The sequence below is a fragment of the Salminus brasiliensis genome, chromosome 9 (genome assembly GCF_030463535.1).
Source record: "Salminus brasiliensis chromosome 9, fSalBra1.hap2, whole genome shotgun sequence".
NCBI lineage: Eukaryota > Metazoa > Chordata > Actinopteri > Characiformes > Bryconidae > Salminus > Salminus brasiliensis.
In genome coordinates, this window is record NC_132886.1 from 3331367 (window position 1) to 3355173 (window position 23807).

Sequence of the window (23807 nt, forward strand, 5' to 3'; positions counted from 1 at the left end):
CCAGGATTACACTGGGCTTTCATGTAAAGATGTAAGAGGCATCTCGTGTGAGAGTGTGGGTGGGGGGTTGAGACGCTGTGTGTGGCAAAGAAGCTTTGAATATGATTGGGCTTATGTGTGTGTGTGTGTGTGTGATGAACAACATGCATTTAGAATGAGATCCCAGGGACTGCGTTCTCCCCATGCGGAGACTATAGATTCCACTGTACCTAAGCCTGAAATGGAGGGATTTTATGTTCCTTAAATCTGATATATCCCTGCATATACGTCTGATACTGTAGGTCTAACCAATCCAACATGTTGGTAGACTATTAGGGTCAGTTACTGGTCAACCCCCCCCCAAATCGTTCCTCTATATTCCATACAGAAACTGTGTAAATGGCCATGTAGGCACATACACTACTTGGGCAAAAGTATTGGGACGCCTGCTCATTCATTGTTTCTTCTGAAACAACTTCTGAGTAACTATCTCTACTGTCCAGGCAAGAAGACAGCTTTCTACTCCATTCTGGAGGAGCACTGCTTAGTGAGATCATGATGGTGGATGATGATCGCCACCTCAACTTATCCCCCAACTCTCCAACTCATCCCAAAAGCATTGGATGGAGCTCTACCATCCATCGCTACAGAGAACACTATTCTTCCACAGTGCTGGGGGCAGGGGGCTTTAAACCTCACTAGCCCTCGTCTGGCTTTGGTCAACATGGTGCCAATAGGTTCATGATGTTGATCTGCTCCATGGGTGCAATGTAAAAAAAGCTGAATGCAATAATTAGAAGGGGTGTCCACAAACATTTGGACATAGTGTATGTAAAAGTCTCAGATATTGCATATCTGCTTATCTGCTTAAAATATTGATCATATGTATGTACTTTAAGCGTGAGAACAGTTCCAGTACAATTCCAATAAGAAACTGGGCTTTCCAGTAATAGCGTCGGCTCTTTGGGATTAGTGTAACTGCATTAGTTACCGGGCCATAAAGGCTACTGCTTCTGAAGGCACAACAGATGTTGCGATAGTTAAGTGATTGCTTCTCATTTGTCAGCTCATCATCACAGGTTATGACTAGATATGACTTTCATCACCCTTATCGCTCTCAGTCAGGTCACTTTCTGCATTTTTGTCATACTAAAGGATGTGCAGAAACAGCCGGGGCAGGCTAACATTCAGGTCCAGGAAAGGTCGTGGCACATAAACGCCTGACAGACCTATTTGCATCCCTATCTTGCTGCATCAGTGTGAGCTGGGCTGATTGATTGCTGGTGTTTATCAGGAACGGGACGATGTGGCCTGTGTGAGGGGCTATAAGACACGGCACACTCCCCTTTGGCGGAAAGCAGATTAAAATTGACTGTGCGTCTCAGTCCAAAAACACAGACAGTAGAGACCGTTCGATCCTCTGCGCGCTGAAGAGGCATCAGCTTAGTGCTGTGGGGGTGAGCCCTATAGATAGGGCTTAGGTTCGAGTGACTGGACACAACAGGCCACCATGTTATTGGATGGGTCCTGTTCTCCATGCAGATGTTTATTTGTTGTCTGTCTGTTTTCACTTCCCTTCAGTGTTTTGATCTTCAGCACTCAACTTCCTGCTCATCAAAGTGTCTTCAGGTCGCTTCCTTTGGTGTAAGTGGTTGCTTAGGGCCCCTGAGCCACCAGCAAGCATGTAGTACCCTCTAAAAGAAGAGGTTCTTCAAGGGTTCTTTAGTAAAGTATAGAAAAACCAAGGCGACACAGAAGCCGTTAGGATGTTTCAGTGGGTCGTAGCCTGGGAAAAGGGTTCTTCACACTGGTGGGGAAGCTTTTCTGGAAGGTTCTTTAGAGAATCTTTAAAAAATGGTTCTAGGTAGCTCCAAAATGGGTTCCCCTACTGTTACATGTCAAAGAACCCCTTTTCAGTACTATATGGAATACCTTTTGCTTAGGATGTATTTATTGATTCTTCATATAACCATGAGGTACCACAACATCCACTTGGCAACACCCAGGCAACCACCTGAGAGCCCATAGCAACCGCATTGCAACTACCTAACAGCATCATAGCAAGCACCTAGTAACATTATAACACAAATCTATCAGTCACTTAGCAACACTATAGCAACCACCTGACAACACCAAAGCAGTCGCCTGTGATACCATAGCAACCACTTAGTGAAATTATTTCCAGCAATCTCATAGCAACCACCTAACAACACCAAAGCAATTACTTGTGATATCATAGCAACCACCTAACAGCATAGCAAACACCTAACAACATCAATGCAATTGCCTGTGATATCATAGCAACCACTTAATTACACCATGGCAATATCTAGCAATTCCACAGCAACCACTTAACAGAATAGCAACCACTTAATGACACCAATGCAATCACCTGTGATGTTGTAGCAACCACCTAACAGAATAGCACTCAATTAACAACACCAAAGAAATCAGCTGTGATATCGTAGCGACCACCTCACAGCATAGCAACCACCTAACAACACCAAAAAACAATTGCCTGTTATACCGTAACGATCACCTAACAGCATAAAAACCATGTACTACCAAATCAATCGCCTGTGATACCATAACAACCATCAAGTCAAGTGGGTTTTATTGTCATTTCAACTACATACAGAGTACACAGTGAAACGAAATAACGTTCCTCCAGGACCATGGTGCAACATAGACACAGTGCAGACAGAACACAAGTGCAACACAGTACAAGTGCGGACAGACAACACAACACAGTACAGACAGAGAATAATAAATAATTGGTGGTAGTGTGCAAATTATGCAGTGTGTAATAAATATTGAGAGAGAGAGAGAGAGTGCATGTAACAGAGAAGACATCAGTTCAGAAGTTGAGTTGAGTTGAGAAGTCTGATGGCTTGGGGGAAGAAGCTGTTGCAGAGTCTGGTCGTGTTGGACCGGATGCTGCGGTACCTTCTTCCTGATGGCAGGAGGGAGAACAGACTGTGTGAAGGGTGGGTGGAGTCATCCACAATGCTGGTTGCTTTGCGGATGCAGCGGGCAGTGTAAATGTCCATGACGGAGGGGAGAGAGACTCCGATGATCTTCTCAGCTGTCCTCACAATGTGTTGGAGGGACTTGCGGTCAGAGGCTGTGCAGGTCCCAAACCAGGCAGTGATGCAGCTGCTTAGGATGCTCTCTATGGTTCTCCTATAGAAGAGGGTGAGGATGGGTGGAGGGAGACGGGCCTTTCTCAGCTTTCAGAGGAAGTAGAGAAGCTGCTGGGCTTTCTTGGCTGTAGAGCTGGTGTTCAGGGACCAGGTGAGGTTCTCCGCTAGGTGGACACCAAGGAACTTGGTGCTCTTAACGATCTCCACAGAGGAGCCGTTGATGTTGAGCGAAGAGTGGTCGTGTCTTGTTTTCCTGAAGTCAACAACCTTTTCCTTGGTCTTCTCTACCTTCCAGTGAAGGTCGTTGACTGTACACCAGTCTGTCAGCTGCTGCACCTCCTCTCTGTATGCTGACTTGTTGCCTTTGCTGATGAGATCCAGCACAGTTGTATCATCGGCGAACTTTATGATGCTGTTAGAACTGTGTTTCGCAACACAGTCATGAGTCAGCAGGGTGAACTGGGGTGCCCCATTGTTCATTGTGATGATGCTGGAGCTGCTGTCCCCAAACCGGACTAACTGGCGCCTCCCTGTCAGGAAGTCCAGGATCCAGTTGCAGAGGGGGGTGTTGAGGCCCAGCAAGCTTAATTTCCTGGTGAGATTCTGTGGGATGATGGTGTTGAATTCTGAACTAAAGTCTATGAACAGCATTCTGACGTATGTGTCCTTCTTCTCCAGGTGGGTAAGGGAGAGATGAAGGGTGGTGGTGATGGCATCGTCCGTGGAGCGGTCGGGACGATATGCAAATTGCAGGGGGTGCAATGAAGAGAGCAGTTGGGTCTTGATGTTCCTCATGACTAGCCTCTCGAAACACTTCATGATGATGGGCGTGAGAGCAACGGGACGGTAGTCATTGAGGCAGGACACCGTGGACTTCTTCGGCACAGGGACAATGGTGGTGGGCTTGAGGCATGTTGGGACAGTGGAGCTGCGCAGGGAGACGTTGAAGATGTCCATGAGAACATCTGTCAACTGGTCTGCACACTCTCTGAGCACTCTGCCGGGGATGTTGTCTGGTCCTGCAGCTTTCCGTGGGTTGACTCTGCGCAGAGTTTTCCTTACATCCACTGCAGTCAGACACAACACCTGTTCATCTGGCTTGGGCGTGATTTTGCTCACCAACGTGTTGTTCTGTGCCTCAAACCGTGCATAGAAGTCGTTCAGGGCATCAGGAAGGAAGGCTTCACTGTCACAGGACGGTGGCATTGTCCTGTACTTTGTAATTGCCTGGATGCCCTGCCACATGCGTTGCGTGTCACCCGTGTCCTTGAAGTGGCTGTGGACTCTCTGGGCATGTGTGGGCTTTGCCTCTCGGATGGCTCGTGACAATTTGGCTCTTGCTTTCCTCAGGGTCGCCTTGTCACCCACTCTGAAGGCAGAGTCGCGGGTCCTCAGTAGCGCACGCACCTCAGGAGTCATCCATGGCTTCTGGTTTGGGCGTGTGGTGATGGTCTTGGAGACAGTGACATCATCAATACACTTGCTGATGTAGCCAGTGACTGATGCTGTGTACTCCTCCAAGTTAACAGAGTCGCCTTCAGTTGCAGCCTCCCTGAACATGTCCCATGCAGTGCACTCAAAACAGTCCTGAAGGGCAGAGATGGCTCCTGCTGGCCAGGTTTTCACCTGCCTCTGAACTGGTCTGGAGTGTCTGATGGGAGGTGTGTAAGCTGGAGTCAGCCACACAGACATGAGGTCAGACAACGCGAGGTGGGGGCGGGGCTCCGCCCGGTACGCGCTGGGGATGTTTGTGTAAACAAGGTCCAGCGCGATCGCGCCTCTCATTGCAAAGTCCACATGTTGATGGAATTTAGGGAGGACTGACCTGAAATTAGCGTCGTTAAAATCTCCAGCGACAATGAACAGTCCGTCTGGATGTTTGGTCTGCAGATCGCTGATGGCCCCGTGCAGTTCCCATAGTGCCTCCTTAGCATTAGCATTAGCACTAGCGCTAGGTGGTATGTAAACGGCGGCTATCAGCACGGCAGAGAATTCCCGTACTAACCATCTAGCAATTTCCTAGCAACCAGTTAGCAGCACCATAGGGACCACTTGGGATACCATAGCAACCACCTATCAAGCACTTAGCAACACCTTAGCAACCACCTGTGATACAATAGCAACCACCTAGCAATGCTAAAACAACCAACTAGCAACCATTTAGCAACATCCTAGCAATCACTTGGGATAACATGGCAACTCCATAGCAACCACCTAGCAATACTACAGGGACCACCTAGCAACTTCTTCCCAACACTTCAGCAACCACTTGGGACCACTTCTCCTCGTTAAAATGAATGACCAGTTCTGTTCAATTTACTGGAGCTGCTGGACTGTCTCTGCATGATGTCACACATTCCTCTGGTGAAACACGCCTGGCTCGTTAGAGAACTGGATGGAGGAGGAGGAGGTGCGCAGGTCTTCCTAATAAATTGCCCACCCAATAAATTTCCACACCCAAGAACAATGCAGCCTGCTGTAAAGGAACATGATAACTCCTACTGCAGAGCAGAGGAGAAGGGACGGAGCACAGAGAGGAAAGAAATGATAACAGGTGGCATTAAGAAAGCACTCTAAGGACCTCCAGCCACACCACGTGGGCCAGATAATAGAGAAATGTGTTAAATTCCCTCTCATCTCTGTGGGGGTCTCGGAGGGATTTGCTGCTCAGCTCGATCCTGCTGCGAGGGAAACACCACAGAACATCAGACACACACACACACACACACACATATCCACTTTCTGCCACAAGCTCATTATTATTCCCTCCACAGCTCCACCTTTCCTCCTCTTCCCTCCCTCAGTCCCACTCCCTGTGCTCACCCAGACACCTACAGGTATGTTCTGGCCAGCAGGTCAGCTGGTGTATCACCTGTTTGGGTCACTATGACATGTGAGGATGCAGACTTGAGCGAAATATTGGAGATAGATAAGAAGAGAAACTTCTCCAAATCACATGAAATGAGAGACATCCCTGCTGATCAACCCCTGCTTTTACTGGTTTCAGAAGGTCTAAGCTGGTCTTCAATGGTCAAGGTGTTTGAGAAGCTGGTCATCCAGCTAAAACCCTCTTGGTAAGCCTCTCAGCCAGCATAGCGTATGTTGCCATTCATTATGCTGGTTTGATGGGCCAGCTGGTCTATCAGCATAACTAGCTCAGACTGTATATATCTACTCACTGGTTTCAGATGGTCTAAACTGGTCTTTGATGGTCAAGCTGGTTGAAAAGCTGGACAACCAAGCTTTCAGAACGTTCTAACAACCAACAATTATATCATTCAGAAAACGCTTTACTGACTAAACTTGGTAGCTGGGACTGTGGTCATGCAGGTCAACAAGTGTATTCATGCAGGTCAATACTGGTCAACAGGCTGATTGTCTAGGCTGGTCAGGATGGCCATGCTGGTAGAACAGCTAAACCATCAAACTCCAATGAAAACATAACCAGTGATAGTCAAAAGCTGATCTGGTCAACCAGCTTTCTAACTTCTTTCATTTCCACCGATCCTACTGTAAACATCTACATGCTCCACAGAGTCCACCACACTCCTGCCACACCAAGGGAGCTAATGCTCTAACTTAGCTAGCTTATCACACGCTAACCTCCACCCTCAGCCCAGCTCAGCTCTAAATTATACCGGACATAATGACATATACTTACATACAAACACACACCACCTGCATCTTAAACTACCCTGAAAAGCTTCAATAAAAATGCCCCCCAATTTTGATCTAAAAATACAGCGCATCCCCGTAGCACAGTCATTAAGTGAAGTTACTGCATCCTGCGCGACCTCCTGCTGCTGTGCTGGCTCGTTTCATCGGAAGACCCAGTATAAGACCTTGTTGTTTAACGCTGGAGATTCCTGCTGGGTGAATCCATCACACCTGTGCCTCCCTATGGCTTGCAGTGGGAGTGCGGGAAGCCAGAGTGTGCAACAGCTGTTATCACCAATGCATCAATCAATGCACCTGGAATCACTGGGACTGTTTGTTTGGAACCAACTTTACACACCACAATTATTGGCATCCTAGGTGAAGATGAGGAAATTTGACTTTGTGGTTTAATCCATGTGATCTTATTGGGCGACTTCTATATTTAGTAGTATCTAGGCTTAGAGGGATCTTTTGGATTCTAGCCAATACAATCTAGCACATTTGTGAGTCGACCTGGAGAAGAACATCTGCTAAAGGCCTTCAATGTAAATTTACTGTAGAAAATTCTAAAAAATAACATTTGAAGGAAACAGCTGATACATAAAAGATGATAGGCATAGAGTTTAAGCCAGATTAGTGCATTATGTTTGCTTTGGTTAATAACTTTTACCAAGGTCTTAGACTCTAATTAGCTTCTTAGGATTAGGGCTTTTCCAAAGTCTCCATCAGGAAAGGCCAAAAACTCGGAATTCTCAAAAAGTATCCCAACAATAATCAGCGATGGTTTTCCTTGCACTATAAAAATACCCAAAAGCAGGAGAAGACTTAAACTGCATCCCAAAGCCTGGGCTGCAGCGGGGGAAGGCTATATTTCTCAGCTGCTACGTCCTAAATGAAGGACCCTTCGTATACAACCTAGAAATGGTTGCTGTTCTCTCTGTTTGTAATATAATTAAGAAATGGCAGTTAACAGGAACGCTGGAGGTCTGGAAAGTTGAGAGAACTGCTCATAAGATTGCTATAAAGCTAAATTGGCCTTTAGTCATTGGACTCTAGTGGTGCACTGTTCGACTGTGCAGCCACACCAGTACAAACATGGCCTATGAAATATGAAATATGAAATATTTTAGTTTAGGTTTTTTTCGTGTTCTATTTTTTTTTATAAAAAGTTGGATGTAAATAAATATATCAAATTATATCAAAAGGCTGGATGTGGACATGAATAACCAGAACACTTTAGTGTACTTAAGTGTATATATATATATATATGCTTAGAGGTATCTAGGAACTATTAGCCTATTCAATTCTTGGGTAATAGCAAAGCACTTTTGTAAATCGCTCTGGAGAAGAGTGTCTGCTAAATGCCTTAAATGTAAATGTAAATATTTAAATGAAATATTTAAACAATGTTTCATATTTAGCTTCATGCCATGTGTGTTTGGGTAGGGGAAAGCAGAGAACCTGGAAGAAACCCACTTGAACCCCTGGAGCCATGTGGCACACATACAACCCATGGCACCACCATGCTGCACTGCACCAATAAGAGTCCTTGGGCAAGACTCCTAGCACTGCATTGGCCCACCTCTGTAATATGAGTAACCATGTAAGTTGCTCTGGATAAGACCGTCAGCTAAATGCCCTAAATATAAATATAGTGTCACAAGATACATTTTAATTAAATCTATGCCGCACAAGATTAACAGTATTAGACCCACGAATACTGATGAGTTTCCACCTAGGGCCTCACACCATCTGATCATTTACCTTTTCTTCATTTACCAACATATGCCAATAAAGGCCAGCTCCCAGCACTGGACACACACCCCCCATTCAACCGGTCAGCCAATTAATTCACATATTTAATCAGAGAAAACCCGGCGCAGATTCAGATTACCCTCTCGTGCCGTAACCAGATTCATCATTCCTGCTAGAAATGGCACGGAAACGCTATTTTTAGAAAGAGACTGCTTCAGGGTCGGAGCTGACCCAGTTCATCTATTTGTGTACCTTGAACTAATGAGGCTGAAAAAAACAAACAAATCAGCTCCCCGTTTAAATCACCCTGCTTGTCACAAAGCTCTACAATGCACTCTGCTTAGCGCTCAGCGCTAATGCTAATATTTACTCTCCGCAGATTATTACTGCCTATGTCAAATTATTAGCCTCATTCACAGATGACTGTAAACAGTTGCTTCATTTTGCTATTCTGTGTAAATTCTCGTGCATAAGAAATGCAAACACTGCAGTTACAGCCTTCTACAAATGTTTGGGCACCACTGTGTCAATGATAAATGATACTTTACTTTTTAAATGTTTTTCTGCACATTTGAATTTTTTTTAACATCATGGTAAAATATACGATTGTATATATTTTTGATTTTTGTTTTATTTGCAATACATTACATTTAGTGAAAAAACAGTGAGTGTGTATTGAACGTGCAAAAGTGTATGTAAATAAATATATCAAATATATAAATATATCAAATCAAAAGGCTGGACGTGGACATGTGTGTATATATTTTTGATTTGTATATATATAAAAAATCTAAAATGTATACAAAAAGTGTATTTTGTATATGTATAGACATGCATATATATATATATATATATATATATATATATATATATATATATATATATATGTCCACGTCCAGCCTTTTGATTTGATATATTTATATATTGATCATATATATTGATATATTTATTAATGTTAATATATATTAAAAGAAGCTCAGACCCCGATCTGTAAAGCTGCTTTGTGAAGAAATCGCTGTATGAATAAAATTGAATGATTGATGTGCATGCCTCTGCATAATGCAAATTTAACTGGGTAAAATATTTGAAGCTTTTGCATGTGGTAGATCTTTTTACTGCTGAAAATGAGGTAACAGTGTGGATTTTACCTAAAATTACCCAATGCAGTCAATTGCTGAATTATTTAATATAAACATTACACAATTAACTATTATATTTACCCACCCCATAAACCATTTTGCTGTGCATAAGGCTGTATCTCATATCTCTGCCAACAGATATAACTGCATGTAAAAACACTGAGCCTCTGAGATCTGTTCAGTAGTGTGAGAAAACGGTATCATGTCAAAGCTGTTGGACTATAGTGCATAGTGTAGAAATGTAGTGTATAGTGTAATATGCAGGGTGTGGTACTTGAACACTACATCCTTTTAGAACACCTCAACCAACCAACAAGGACTGTAGAACAAAACAACCTATATCACTATAGAACACCCTTATTTCCTCTAGAACACCCTAAACCAAAGTGCAATCCCTTCTAGAACAGTCTGCTTCTTTCTATAAAACCCAAAACCATTGTAGAACACATTGATCCCTCCTAGAACACAATAAATCATTGTAGAACATTCAGAACGCATCATGTTGATCCTTTATTATAACCCTAAACCACTGTGTAACATTCTAAAACCCTTTAGAACACCAGAAACCACTGTAGAACATTATAAGACCTTCTAGAACACCTTAAACCACAATGGAATGTTCTAAAACCCTTTAGAACACCAAAAACCACTGTAGAACATTCAAAACCTTCTAGAACACCTTAAACCACAATGGAATGTTCTAAAACCCTTTAGAACACCAAAAATAAGACCTTCTAGAACACCTTAAACCACAATGGAATGTCCTAAAACCCTTTAGAACACCAAAAACCACTGTAGAACATTCAAAACCTTCTAGTACACCTGTGAAAGAGTCTAAAAAACTTTTAGAACACCCTAAACCTCTGTGTAATGTTCTAAAAACCTTTAGAACAGCCTAAACCACTTTTGAATGCTCTTAAAAAATCCAGAACATCCATAACCACCGCAGAACATTCTAAAACCTTTTAGAAGATCATAAACCACTGTAGAACATTCTAAAAACTTCTAAACCACTAAACGTTTAGACCACTGCAGAACATTCTAAAAACCTTTAGAACACCCATAGCCACTGTAGAACATTCTAAAAACCTTTAGAACACCCATAACCACTGTAGAACATTCTAAAAACCTTTAGAACACCCATAACCACTGTAGAACAGTCTAAAAACCTTTAGAACACCCATAACCACTGTAGAACATTCTAAAAACCTTTAGAACACCCATAACCACTGTAGAACATTCTAAAAACCTTTAGAACACACATAACCACTGTAGAACATTCTAAAAACTTTTAGAACACCCATAACCACTGTAGAACATTCTAAAAACCTTTAGAACAAACATAACCACTGTAGAACATTCTAAAAACCTTTAGAACACACATAACCACTGTAGAACATTCTAAAAACTTTTAGAACACCCATAACCACTGTAGAACATTGTAGAAACCTTTAGAACACCCAAAACCACTGTCCTAAAAACTTCTAGAACACTCTAAACCACAGTGGAACCTAAACCACTGCAGAACATTGTAAAAACCTTTGTTTTTTATTGTAAGACCTTCTAGAACACCCCAAACCACTGCAGACAACTCTGGACCTTTTGTAAAACACCTAAACCACTGCAGAACATCCTAAACCCTTTAAGAACACCCAAAACCTCTGTGCAAAGTTCTAAAAACATCTAGAACACTCTAAACCACAGTGGAACCTAAACCACTGCAGAACATTCTAAAAACCTTTAGAACATTGTTTTTTTATTGTAAGACCTTCTAGAACACCCCAAACCACTGCAGACAACTCTGGACCTTTTCTAAAACACCTAAACCACTGCAGAACATCCTAAACCCATCTTAAGCACATTCAATACGTCTAGAAGAACCGACACCGCTGTGGAACACTCTAAACATTGCAGAACTTTAGATCGTACTAGATATCTATTCGTTGTTCTACCCCACTCTGCCCAGCACCTTCCAGTTGTCGGTTCATGTCCATGGGTTTAGTGAGTGGTGCTCGCCACACATCACTCTGAGCATTGTAAAGGTAGTGGTACACGTCTCAGCGCAGCCAGTCTGCTGTCTGTGGAGCTGCTGATGACATGAACATGGGTGAGATCACATGTACCATCTTCTGCTCTCTTACAAATGAGTCATGCCATTAATGCAGTTAGAGGAGATGCAGAGGAACACACCACCTGCCCTTACTGCGGCGTTCCCATTCCTGCCCTAACGCCGCTCTCTTTTACAGCCTCAATAAAGCATAAGACCCGCAGTGTCTGTGTGTCTGAGGCTGCCGGAGTGGGGAGGCTGCGAGGTGAGCAGGTACAGAAACAGCTTCATCTTACCGCCGGGTCGGGAATCTGCGCCGCCGCGTTGAAGAAGTACTGAGACACCAGGACCGCCCCAGCGCTGACCAGCAGTGGCACCAGAGCCGGGGGTGGATGAGTAGGCCGCTCAGACGCCATTCTCTTCCCCTCTCTCCCTTTCTCTCTCTCTCTTTCGGTCACTGTCCTCCCTCGCCCCTCCCTCGCTTTCTCCGATGGGCAGGACCACTGTGATAGGGCCGGCTGATTGATAGTCCGACGGGCCAAAGCTGCCAAACCCCCTCTCGTCTCCACGCTCCACAATCGGCTCTCCTCCTCTACTTCACTCCACTCTTCTCCTTACCGCTCCGGCCAGCCTAACCCTTATGGACGTTCCTTCTCTTCCACAGCGTTCTGGAGCCAAGGCCGGCCTCCTCGTGAAAGGGCCATTAATTAATTAACGGCTCTGGTGTCATTTACAGCCCGGGCTACTAGGAATTGTGGGGGTTTTATGGTGAAGGGGGGATGGGGAGGGAGCTGAAACAGCTGTTAGGTGCTGTGGTTTGGGCAGTATGGAGCTTGGTCGGGTATTAAAACTGCACAGCCATACATCGGTTTGACTACACCTCCCTTTTCCATTCAGTCCAAAAGAGCAGAGTCAGCACAGCTCAGCTCAGACTGGTATGTTTATGCCAATGCAATATCGTAGGAGTTGTGTGGGATATTGATCTGTCCTAGTTTGAACCTACTGTGCATGGACACAGGGCTGGGGATTGAAATATACAGCATACTATATGTCCAAATATTTATGGACACCCCTTTACATAAATGCATTCAGCTACTGTAAGCTACACAGCTTGTCTAGTCACTGTAGAGACGAATAGGACTCTCTGCAGCAGATAAACATTGATGAGCCTATTGGCACCATGCTGCCTAATGCCAGGCCAGGCGTGGGCTAGTAGAGGGGTATAAAGCCCCCCAGCATTGAGGAGCTGTGGAGCAGTGGAAGAACCGTGTGCTCTGGAATGATGGATGGTGGAGCTCCATCCAGTACTTTTGAGTTGAGGAGTTGGGGACGATGAGGTGGGGTGGTGATCATCATCATCCAACACCCTGACCTCACTGACACTCTTGCTGCTGAATGCAATCAAATCCTCACAGCAATGTTCCTCCAAAATCTAGTAGAAAGCCTTCTTCCCTGGATACTAGAGATGGTTACTCCAATAAAATCAGGAGAAACAATTTTTAAAAAACGCAGTGAAAGAAACAGTGAAAGAGCAGGTGTCCCAATACTTTTGTCAATATAGTGTATATGTATTTTTGCTGCTACAAAGTCTTAACAATTACTTACTAATTTTAATCTGGCTGTTGTTCTTTATATTGTGTCAGAATGTTGTGATGAATCGACCAATGGGCTTTCAATGGAAGTTTGGAGCATTTCTATTGGTCCATTCATTGTGAAATTCTAACACAATGTAAAGAACAGCTGCCAGGTTCACATTATGTAGAAAAGTAAAAAAAAAAAAAGATCATCAAATATCAAAATATCAACATCAAATATGGAGATACAAGATGTTTGCGCGACTTTACAATATGAAATAAAATCATTTACTTCATAAACAATTGCAGACCGTCTTGTTATTAATGGCCTGATATGATCATATGTAATTACAGCTTCATAAACATGTTATTAATTGCTTATGGCTGAGTTATGATGTGCCTCTGAAGGTGGCATTCAAATGCAGAGTGTTAACCTGTGTAACAGCGGTGATACGCTGCTCAGATGAATGCTCTGTATGAAAGGTTCTGGTACAGAGCTGATATCGGCTGTCCGGACGTCCCGCTGAGTCTGGTGTTGAACACTGTGGCTGTGGAGGGGCCGGAGCTCGGCTATATTTAACAGTCTAACAGTGTTTCCAGTCACTCTGACGTGGCCTGAGCTACAACTGCTGCGATGTATTGTTTTACCTCTGCCAGCACAAGCCTCTCAGATAAACTCATTTAGCATGCAGCAGAGCAATGAAACCTGAGCAGTGCGTGTGTGTGTGTGTGTGTGTGTGTGTGTGTGTCATTGTGGGCTCCAGTTTGATGAAAACATGAACACATGAGTCTTAACAAGGTAAAATGTGGAGCTGTTTCCACTAAAATCTTCTTTATTTCTTTATTTTATTTGATTTGATTTATTATTTATTTGTTTTTATGTGTTTAAGTACACATGTATTATAATATAATAATACATTTAATTTGTTATTTATGTATTTTTTTTATTATTATTATTATTATGTATTTATTTATTCATTTATTACAATCTTATCTGTGGGTATTCATTATTATAACACTAACACACACACACACACATACACTCAAACACACTTTTCTTTATTTTAGAATGATTATATATATATATATATATATATATATATATATATATACAGTGAGTCCAAGAAGTATTTGATCCCTTGCTGATTTTCTTCGTTGGCCCACTAATAAAGACATGATCATTCTATACTTTTAATGGTAGATGTATTCTTACATGGAGAGACAGAATATTAAAAAGAAAATCCAGAAAATAAATCTAAGGAATATATATTAATTGATTTGTATTTCATGGAGTGAAATAAGTATTTGATCCCTTAGTATTCATTAGCAGTTCTGGCTTTTACAGACCAGTTAGACACTCCCAATCAACTTGTTACCTGACCTGAAGCCACCTGTTCTCACTAATCACTTGTGTGAAAAACACCTGTCCACAGAATCAGACAGATCACACAGATTTCAAGTCTCCAACATGGGTAAAACCAAAGAGCTGTCACAGGACCTCAGAGTCAGAATTGTTGACCTTCACAAAGCTGGAATGGGCTACAAAAAGATTAGTAAGGTGTTGGATGTGAAAGTAACAACTATTGGTGCAATTATCAGAAAGTTTAAAGAGTATAACATGACAATCAACAGACCTCGGCCCGGTGCTCCAAAGAAGATTTCGCCTCGTGGGGTGGCAATGATGCTGAGAACAGTCAGAAATCGTCCTGCAACCACTCGGCAGGAGTTAGCAAATGACCTGAAGGCAGCTGGGACCACAGTTTGCAAGGAAACAATTGGCAACACTTTGCGCAACAATGGATTCACATCCTGCAGTGCCCGAAAGGTACCCCTGCTGAAGAGAGCACATGTGGAGGCGCGCCTCAAGTATGCCAATGATCATTTGAAAGATGAACCAAGTTATTGGGAGAAGGTTTTGTGGTCAGACGAGACCAAAATTGAACTTTTTGGCCTCAACTCCACCCGCCATGTGTGGAGGAAGAAAAATGCTGCCTATGACCCCAAGAACACTGTGCCCACCGTCAAGCATGGAGGTGGAAGCATAATGTTTTGGGGGTGTTTCTCTGCCAAGGGTACAGGGCTACTTCACCGCATCACTGGGAAGATGGATGGAGCCATGTACCGCACAATCCTGAGGGACAACCTCCTCCCCTCTGCCAGGGATCTGAAAATGGGCCGTGGTTGGGTCTTCCAACATGATAACGACCCTAAACATACAGCAAAGGCAACAAAGGATTGGCTCAAGAAAAATCACATTAAGGTCATGGAGTGGCCCAGCCAGTCGCCAGACCTCAATCCGATCGAAAATCTATGGAGGGAGCTGAAGGTCAGAGTTGCCAAGCGACAGCCCACCAACCTTCATGATTTAGAGAGGATCTGCAAAGAAGAGTGGGCCAAAATTCCCCCTGGTGTGTGTGCTAAACTTGTGGTTAACTACAACAAACGTCTCACCGCTGTGCTTGCAAACAAAGGCTTTGCCACTAAGTATTGAGTGTGTTTGGCAAGAGGGATCAAATACTTATTTTCCTCATTGAAATACAAATTAATTAAAATATATTCTTTAAAATTATATTCTGGATTTTTGTCTTGATATTCTGTCTCTCCATGTTAGAATATATCTACCATTAAAAGTGCAGAAGGATAGTGTCTTTATTAGTGGGCAAACAAAGAAAATCAGCAAGGGATCAAATACTTCTTGGACTCACTGTATATATATATAGGATAAGATAAGATAAGATAGGATAAGATAATCCTTTATTGGTGTTCTCAGTGTCACAGCAGAAAAGGGATAGTAAGACACAATGCAAAAACATAGATAAATTACCACTATATACACAATATAAATAATAGAAGTATTGACTCTTAATTGCACATGTGGAGGGTATTGCACATTGTATTTTTAAATATATATATATATATATATATATATATATATATATATAGCTTTTTTACTTCTATTATTTATATTGTGTATATAGTGGTAATTTATCTACGTTTTTGCATTGTGTCTTACTATCCCTTTTCTGCTGTGACACTGAGAACACTGATAAAGGATTATTTTAGCTTATCTTAGCTTATCTTATATATATATACATTTCTGTGAATTGTTTCTCTTTTTTATTTTTTTCTCAACTAACCCACTTCACCTGACACTAGGTAGGTAAGGGCTTAACTCATGTCTCCTCTGCTACTCTTTTCGGACTGTCGAACTCGCTACCCCCGGGCCATAGTGGTAACAGCTGAGCCACTCTGAGCCCACCTTATTTATAGAATTTTCATAAAATCTTACAAAGCTGAAAAGCTGAATCGGTTCCATTTCCATTATCACTGTGATACAGTAATCACTTACTTCTACATGTGCCTAAGCATCAAATATAATAATATTTTCACATAAAATAGAAAATATTTGTAAATTATACGTATTATATATTATTTCATATTTTTATTACAATGCTTACTAGTACATATCGTTTCTGTCTAATTAAAAACATGTATCTCCAAAACAGGGACCAAAATGTTCATAATGGAATGGATTAGAGTAATGGAAGTTAAGAGTTTATTCCAAGTCATTTAGAGCATTTCTATTGGTCCATTCTCTGCTCTCTATAAAATCCTCTCAGAACTAACTCTCTCTCTCAGTCAGCCCGACCTGCTGGAAGATTGCCCGCTGAGGTCCCCTCTACCTGCATCAGACCAGCTGCCACCTACCCGTCCGACCAACAGGCCCCCCACCCACCACCACCCATGTCAGACCAGCGGCACACCCTCCTACCACTGCTACCTGTCTAATGACCATGTTAAACCTAAATGGACTCTTAACTATCTGCCACTATTAATATCACCACTATTAACTATCTACACCATGATTATTATATTATGCTTATGATCAGAGCAGTTCAACAGTTTAGATGGTTTGATAACTTTTTTTATCAATAATTAATAAATAGTTCTGATCAGAGGAGGACGGGTTGGGTCCCCCTTGTGAGTCTTGGTTCCTCCCAAGGTTTCTTCCTCCAGCTCTAAAGGGGGTTTTTCCTGGCCACTGTGGCCTTTGGGGTTCACTGGGGGTCTTTGATCCATCATGTCTTACGTTATTTCTTTTTTTTCTGTCTTTTATTAATTATTAATTAAGCTGCTTTGTGACGACAACAGTTCACAAAGTGCTGACGACACAAAAGCTCTATACAAATAAATTTGACTTGACTTGATATTCATTCAGAATTAGTACAGTCATAGTGTACCAAAGCAGCTACAGGGTTCAAAGCATGGAGAAAACTAAAAACTGACAAAAACGGAGATACATGAGTGGACACTTTCATAAACCAATTATATCCCCAGTATTCTGATAAATGACACCTCCTCTGCTTCCCAAGCCTGGCCAGTTTCCCCCGGAGGCTGAAAACCTCAGCTCTGCTGCCTCTGTGTGATGACATAGAGAGGACTTGACCCACTATTACAAAGCGATGGGCAACAACCTCTTGAAATGTTGCCACTCCAACTGGTCGCCACAGTGATATATGAAGCCTAAAAGCCTTTATTTTGAGGTCTGGTTCCCGTAGCAACCCATGTTTCCATAACTAGCTGAGTCTGGAGGGCATGAGCTGCTCTCTAGTATCAACAACACCATGTTCTACCATAGATTTCTGTAGTGGGCGGAGTTTATATAAAAAACTGTGATGTAACAGTTCTGGGGTTTTGGAATCGGCCCGTTTTACAGCTCTGTTCTGGTTCTGCTGGAGGCTCTTCTGAAGGAGAAACAGCAGTGTTTGAGGTTCACGGTTTGTCGCTTCCATCTACTGAACTTTTCATTATTCAACCATTCCAAGATAAACACAGTTCTCCACTCCAGAGCTCCTTTATAAACCTGGCTCGAGGGGGATCACTCTTTAAGGTTAGGGATGGGGAGCGACCCATATGGGTTCAGAGCTGGAGGTCATGTAAGGTAGTTCATAGGAAGTTTGCACAAAGCCCCAGCTGGCCCCCCGCTCAGCCTGCAGCAAATATGCAGTAAATCAGATGAACACACACCGAGTCCAAAATTACCTTTAGCTTTATTCACTCTGTGCAGCACGATTCGAATGGGTGAACCATTTCCCAGTTCAGCTTGGTCTCCTCACAGCATTAATGAAGGAGGAGGCACCTGAGAGATGCGTGTCTGCTGTTATTTCAGGATCTTCAGGTACTTTTTTCGCTGTCCCCGTGTCTTAATACTTTGTTTATTGGTGAGGTTGTTCAGCAGTCCCTGCCTTCTCCACAATCTGCTGAGGAGAGATGACAGAATGTAGACCTTATTAGGATTTATTGGCAATCAGTTGAGCAATGTTTATCTGCTCCAGAGAGTCCTATTCTATTGGCAGTACTTCTCTACAGGGACTAGAAAAAAGCAATGGGTGCAACTTAAAGTAGCTGAGTGTATTCATTAGAAGGGGTGTCCACAAACTTTTGGATATACAGTGTCTCTTGATTTGTCTTGCTGATAACTGTTTATCAGTTACCAAGACAATTACCAAGACAAGGCTCAGTTCAACTTCAACGCCCAGAAAATAGAAAAACAAAACATCGAGAAAATAGGTAAAATAATCAGAATATTCCAGGTGGGCATGAGTGGGCTTGTATCTGTGTTTTGACTGGGACCCAGTCCAGCTACCCAAATGGGCCTCATCATTACAGCCCACCATAATCTCACATGGGTCCCATCTAGGCCCCAAATGCACTGTACAACTCTCCACTCTGCCAGGAATCTCACATCTTTCTCTGTAATACTTAAATAATAGAAACCATATTATTAATACTTAAATAATGAATAATAATAGTGTAACACTGCTATACACTAAACTGATGTAATAATAAGATAACCCTCTTAACCTCAAAAAACTACACCAAACTACCCATCTTTTTTTTTTTTTTTTTTTTAGAGATTTATATCCAGTATGAATCTGCAGTGTGTTGTTTTAATGTTTTCAAAATAATAATTGTTTGGTCAATTCAATCCAGTATGAATCTGCAGTGGATTTTATTACAGTCTGAAAGTAAAATTGGAGTGATTATAATCCAGTATGAATCTGCAGTGGATTTTATTACAGTCTGAAAGTAAAATTGGAGTGATTTTAAACCAGTATGAATCAGGAGTGTGTGGTTTTAATACTCTAAAAGTAGTAACTGCTTAGTCAATTAGCGGTTTGGTAATAGTTAAATAATAATGGCACACAGCTGGGGACATTGTTTTGGTTTCAGAATGGGGGCGCTATGAGTCTGGAGCTCAACTCGCACCCATTTAATGTAGTGTGTTTATGACAGGGGCCAAAAACACTGCATCTGCTCCCCTTTAATCACAAACACAGCCTTTACTGGCTGTAAATCACGACGGCTAGCGTTATCTAAGGATAATCATTTTTTTATGTGAACTTTAAAGCTATAAAACTATAAAACAATATAAAATGAATTCATCACTGACAGAATAAATGATCCCTCCATCTCATCTGCTTCTCTTTCTGCTCGATAGTGAATATATTCAACTCGTTTCTGAGCCTCTTCATCTTCACTGTAATGACATTCATACAGTCTGCTCAGAACTCGTTACTACTGCAAAACCATGGAAACAGTTCATGGAAAAAGAATAACCACGGAAATGGGTATATTGTAACCATGGAGATGGATAAAGAATAGCCACAGAAATGGGTATATTGTATATTGTGGAGAAGAATAGCCACAGAAATTAGTGTAGCATAACACGAACAACGAAAAACAAAAGAAATTGGTGTAGCGTAACCATGGAGATGGATAAAGAATAACAAAAGAAATGGGTGTAGCATAACTATGGAGATGGATAAAGAATAACGAAAGAAATGGGTGTAGCGTAACCATGGAGATGGATAAAGAATAACAAAAGAAATGGGTGTAGCGTAACTATGGAGATGGATAAAGAATAACGAAAGAAATGGTGTAGTGTAACCATGGAGATGTATAAAGAATATGCAGCATAAGCGTAGAAATGGGTGTAGCAAAACCATGGAAATAGGTGGAGTGTAACCATAAAGATAGATCCATTTTAATTACAATAATAGGTGTAGCATAACCATGGGTGTAGCACAAGCATACAAATTGGTGTAGCAAAACCATGAAAATGGGTGTGGCATAAGCATGGAAGTGGATATAGCATAACCAGAGCACACCCACACACTGAGCCATGACTGCATTCAGAATTACTGATGTGTGTGTGTTCGTGTGTGCGTGTGTGTGTGTGTGTGTGTGTGTGTGTGTGTGTGTGTGTGTGTGTGAGAAACTAGCAGCATGTAAGGCTCCTGGAGTCCCTGATGACACACTCCTTATCTGTCGTGCTGGTGGGCATGAAGCCAATTGATTAGCTCCTGGGCCAGTGTTAGCTAGCTGCATTAACTAGCGCATAGTGACATTCCACAGCATCTCAGACTCGGAGAGAAATCAATACCAGCGAGCCTCCATTTCCCCTGGTCCAGTCTGTCCAGCGCTTTCTGGGTCATCAGCTTGACCCAAATCTCTAATATCTGCTTTTCGCATGGCCAGAGAACCCACCACCCCCGTCCCAGCCCCGGCCCCACCCCCCAACTGAAAGTAGGAGTGTGAACGCTGGTGACGTCTGATTTGGAGAGGACTGATTGAACTGCATTGATCCTGAAAAGTTTAATGTGTTTACAATAATAACAATTTTAAAAATGACCTATTGTTTTGGCCATAATTCAATTCAAAACAACCAATGAATAGATGCAATATTTCTTTTTATGGTTAGTGGTGTTTATGGTTTATTCCCATTTGAACCTTTTGTCAAGATTTTTTTATAATAATAATATTATTCATATATATATATATTTTAGTATAAGTGATGTGTGATTAATTTTAGGCCCAATGTATACAAATAATAATAATAATAATAATAATAATAATAATAATAATAATAATAATAATGTAATGACTTTTGTCCCATTCTCATCATATATTAAGTATTTTTTCTTCTGATTCATACAATACATTTTAATTAGCATTAAATAATTAAAGGCACTGGGAGTGATTCTGTGGAGCGACCATTGATTTTTGAATAGTAAAACAAAAACACCCCTCTCTTCAGAGCTCCTTCAGAAGCTCCGCCCCCATATTTAATTATTAAATATTTCATTAGCAACACTGAGCTTGCAGACCAAAAGATGGCATCCAACACAAATACAGCTTCCAAAACACACCGGACAACATCCTTGACCAACATCGCTACCGCAGTGTTAGCACGGCGACTAACCGTGAGCCAGTGTGCTAACACCACCGTGGTGAACACTTTATAAAGAATAACCCTGGAAATGGGTGTATTGTAACCATGGAGATGGAAAAAGATTAACCACAGAAATGGGTGTATTGCAACCATGGGAATGGGTATATGGTAACCATGAAGATGGATAAAGAATAACAAAAGAAATGGATGTAGCGTAACCATGAAGATGGATAAAGAACAACAAAAGAAATAGGTGTAGCGTAACCATGGAGATGGATGAAGAATAATGAAAGAAATCAGTGTAGCGTAACCATGAAGATGGATAAAGAATAACAAAAGAAATAGGTGTAGCGTAACCATGGAGATGGATGAAGAATAACAAAAGAAATAGGTGTAGCGTAACCATGGAGTTGGATGAAGAATAATGAAAGAAATCAGTGTAGCGTAACCATGGAGATGGATGAAGAATAATGAAAGAAATCAGTGTAGCGTAACCATGAAGATGGATAAAGAATAACAAAAGAAATAGGTGTAGCGTAACCATGGAGATGGTTGAAGAACAATGAAAGAAATCAGTGTAGCGTAACCATGAAGATGGATAAAGAATAACGAAAGAAATAGGTGTAGCGTAACCATGAAGATGGATGAAGAATAACGAAAGAAATAGGTGTAGCGTAACCATGGAGATGGATGAAGAATAATGAAAGAAATCAGTGTAGCGTAACCATGGAGATGGATAAAGAATAACGAAAGAAATAGGTGTAGCGTAACCATGGAGATGTATAAAGAATAACAAAAGAAATGGGTGTAGTGTAACCATGAAGATGGATAAAGAATAACAAAAGAAATGGGTGTAGCGTAACCATGGAGATGGATAAAGAATAACAAAAGAAATAGGTGTAGCGTAACCATGGAGATGGATGAAGAATAACAAAAGAAATAGGTGTAGTGTAACCATGGAGATGGATAAAGAATAATGAAAGAAATCAGTGTAGCGTAACCATGGAGATGGATAAAGAATAACGAAAGAAATAGGTGTAGCGTAACCATGGAGATGTATAAAGAATAACAAAAGAAATGGGTGTAGCGTAACCATGAAGATGGATTAAGAATAACAAAAGAAATGGGTGTAGCGTAACCATGGAGATGGATAAAGAATAACAAAAGAAATGGGTGTAGCGTAACCATAAAGATGGATTAAGAATAACAAAAGAAATGTGTGTAGCATAACCATGGAGATGGATAAAGTATAACAAAAGAAATTGGTGTAGCGTAACCATGGAGATGGATAAAGAATAACAAAAAAAATGGGTGAGTACAAACACTAGATTTTTCCCAGCATGCAAACAGACTGGAGAGATAGCGAAGAAAGCATTCGCTGAATTTTATGCTGAAAACGTGTGTATAACTGAAATCACATACAGCTCCTTTAACTCTAATTTTCTCAAATTTTCTTATTGTTTGTTTATTTACTGTATTTACTCATTTCAAATATTAAATTACATATTTTATGTCTGCCCCAGTGTTCTGGTCAGCTCTATGAAAGGCAGTGATGTACATTATATAGACAATAATGGACCAATAGAAATGCTCCAAACTTCCATTGGTCGACTCATCACATCATCTCAACAGCCAGATTAAAATTAGTCAACAAGTAAGATTAAGATTTTAATTTTTTTAGCAGCAATAATACATATACACTATATTGACAAAAGTATTGGGACACCTGTTCATAATTCAGTGTTTATTTTAAAATCAAGGATATTGAAAAGAGTCTATCCTGCTTTTATTGAAGTAACTGTCTCTGCTGTCCAGGAAAGAAAACTTTTTACTAGATTTTGGAGGATGGAGCATTGCTGTGAGGATTTGATTGCATTCAGTGACTCATCCCAAAAGAATTGGATGGCGCACCACCATGATTCCAGAGAACACAGTTCTTCCACTAGACCTCTGTGTGAGCAATGGGTGCAGCTTAAAGTTGCTGAAGGGGTGTCCATAAATATTGGGACATGTACATTGAGGATACACCAACAGTGTCTATATTATTTGTCAAATGTATTTTTTGTGATCGAGAGAATCTCTCATTCAGTTCGTAAGAAACAATAAGGTGTTGAAAATCCCTGAAATTCAGTTTGTTGCTGTGCGGCGTGGAGTCTAGCGTGAGGTTGGTGAGGTCTTAACGGTTGAAATGATTTTTGGGAGAGAGCTGGTCTTTGATTAGCTTCGCTGCAGGTCGGCCTGCTTGTTTCAGGGCTGTTTTGTTGTGTTGAGGGTGTT